At 39.9% G+C, this 2,821-nt stretch overlaps 1 pseudogene; it reads left to right on the top strand.

Annotated features, from left to right (window-relative positions):
* Positions 1–960: 960 nt before the first annotated feature.
* LOC149233587 (putative aminotransferase TAT2 pseudogene) lies at positions 961–2,113 on the top strand (annotated as a pseudogene).
* The last annotated feature ends 708 nt before the right edge of the window (positions 2,114–2,821 follow it).

Raw genomic sequence — 2,821 nt, 5'->3', positions numbered from 1 at the left:
CCCTATTCCGGTCCTCTAGGCAGTTAAAAATGGCGGTGAAGAACCCTTTAGGTCCCAGCTGTAGGGTGATGTGTCCTTTTGGGTTCCATTTAGCTGCTATCCAGCCCCACAACGCTTTCTCTATCGACCATAGTCCTATAAACTTGCCTATCAGAGCATGGTCCCTCATATATTGTATCTGAGCATTGATACGGTGACTTGGGAGTTCTACCTTCGGACGTTCAGTCACCACTGGCTTGCATGTGGTCGAGGAGACTTTGGGTTGTTCTTTGTCATCCATTTTGGCTTGTTGTGAGTTCAGATCCATGCTATCCTCATTTTGATCCTCTGGTTTAGCGGCTTCCTCATTCTTTTTCCGCTCTTCATTTTCTTTGGGGGAAGGCCCTGCATCCTCCCCCTGGGGGTGTTCATGATGTTTGTGACTGCCCTGTTGAAATTTTATGGCCGTATTGCTATCGTTGCGGGTAGGTTTGCAGTTGTCTGAAAAGATCTGTCGTTGCAGAGTTTGCAAAAAGCCTAGAATGCTAAACCGCTCGCACTTCTCTTTAGCTATCAATTATGCAACTTGCACAGAAAATATTAAACATCATACATTAAGCTAATGATTAGCTTAGTGCATTTTCATCTTGTCCATTGGATAAGAATAAAGTGATATTTAATGAAAAAGATGAAAAAATACTAGACCAATCATTGAATTTAGTGTGTTATCACCTAAGAAACAATTTCTAAATGGTTCACATCATTTTAATTGTAAAGGTTTAGTGTTAGTCCGAGTTTAGTTTTCTTTCAAGATTGAGCTTTTGGGCTTATATTTCTCAAGATATTGACAAAATTGGTATTACTGGGTCAAATGGCACCCCTTACAGATGACAGTTGGCAAATAAAATTGATCACCGCCAAGTATTGTTCAATTTATTATATTTAATGATTTTAAGATAACCTTTTTGGTTTTTTATTAAGATGGAGGCAGAGCGGACTTTTGTTGATCATGTTGCACACTTAAAACCCTCAGATGGAAATATAAAGACTGCAGAGTACATGGTTGCCGTTGAAAGAAATGAAGTAGCAGTGGAAAGGATGCCTGGTGCATCGCTTTCAGCATTTGATAATCGGTTTTGGATTCCAGTAACAAACATTCTTCTGCAGCTTTGTAAGGGTTCTGGATTCAATCCATTGTAAATGCAATAAAACAGGGCTACAGGGAAGATGATGGGCTTTACTTTGAGAGTGATGCAGATGAGCAGCTACTGATCTATATACCATTTACTCAAGTTATCAAATTGCATTCTTTGGTAATTAAAGGTCTTACCGAGGAAGGTCCAAAGACAGTGAAACTATTTGCAAATAAGGAGCATATGGGGTTTAGCAATGTAAATGACTTTCCTCCAAGTGATACCATGGTTTTATCACCAGATAATCTTGAGGGAAAACCAGTTGTCTTGAAGTATGTAAAATTCCAGAATGTTCGCAGTTTGACCATCTTTATAGAGGAAAATCAGGGCGGTGCCGACGTTACACAAATTCAGAAGCTTGTCCTATATGGGAGCACTGTGGAAACAACAAATATGAAGAAGTTACTAAGCTGTCTGAGGATGATGTTTACCTGAATTGTGGCTGTTCACAAACAATTGATTTGGTTCTCTCAGTTTTGGCTCGTGAAGGCGCAAATATTCTCCTCCCAAGACCAAGATTTCCAGCATTTGAAGCAAGGCATTATGATTTAGTTCCAGAAAGGGGTTGGGAAATCAATCTAGATCAACTTCATACAATTGCAGACAGCAACACAATGGCAATGGTTATTATCAATCCAAGCAACCCATGCGGCACTACTTTTACCCATGATCATTTGGCTAAGGTTGCAGAGACAGCTAAAAGGTTAGGTTTGTTAATAATCTCAGATGGAGTATATGCTCATATTGTCTTTGGTGAGAAGCCATTCATTCCAATGGGATTCTTTGCATCAAATGTACCAGTAATTACTCTTGGGAGCATATCGAAGAAATGGATGGTTCCTGGTTGGCGGATTGGTTGGCTTGCGACATGTGATCCAGATGGTATTTTGAGGAAATATCAGATAACTGAGGGCATTATTGCAACCCATTTAATTGGCTAGGCACCAGATAGGTTTGTTGCTGCAGCTATCTGGAGTCCTATGTGTTTAATGGTTGGCACAATAGATATTCCTGATTGGTGTTATATGGAGGAATATGGAAAGAATGGGAAAAATGTTTACACTGAAGCACCTTCAATAGAAGATACCGTCCTTGACCACATTCTGCCTTGTGTAGATGTGGCAACAGCTGAACAATCTTTAAATCAGAGCAAAACAGTAACCAATAAAGTGGTAACAGTTGTGAACAAGGTGCTAGGTACTGTTGCTAATAGTAACTTTCCGCCAAATGCTGGCCCTCTTTATTATAATCAATCTGGTCCTCTAGTGCCTACACTTTGCAATCCTTACACTGGTCGACTAGATGATCAGCAATCCAATACTGGAGAAGTTAATCTCACAAATGCACCATAGGTCTGAAAAAACTATACATGCACAGTTTCATCATCTGGAATATGTGCAGAATTATGTTTACAGGTCTTGCCATGAAGTCCGAAACATTATACTGAAGAGGGCCCTGATGTATTTTTCTTTAATGCTAGAAATCTGACATACTTGAGTGGACTACCAAGACAATGAACTTCGTTTTAGCCTCTTATGTCAGGCAGCTATTGAAGCTCCAAGGATTCTTAATCTCTCAAGCAGTGAACACTTTAGTGGACCTTATGGAGAGGATGTTGTCTTCATTGCCAATGATTGGCATACATCTCT

Source organism: Pinus tabuliformis, chromosome J, assembly GCF_031772625.1.
Source record: "Pinus tabuliformis cultivar Carrire ecotype Pingquan chromosome J, CPIR1, whole genome shotgun sequence".
NCBI classification, from domain to species: domain Eukaryota; kingdom Viridiplantae; phylum Streptophyta; class Pinopsida; order Pinales; family Pinaceae; genus Pinus; species Pinus tabuliformis.
This window is presented reverse-complemented; position numbering and strand designations above follow the sequence as displayed.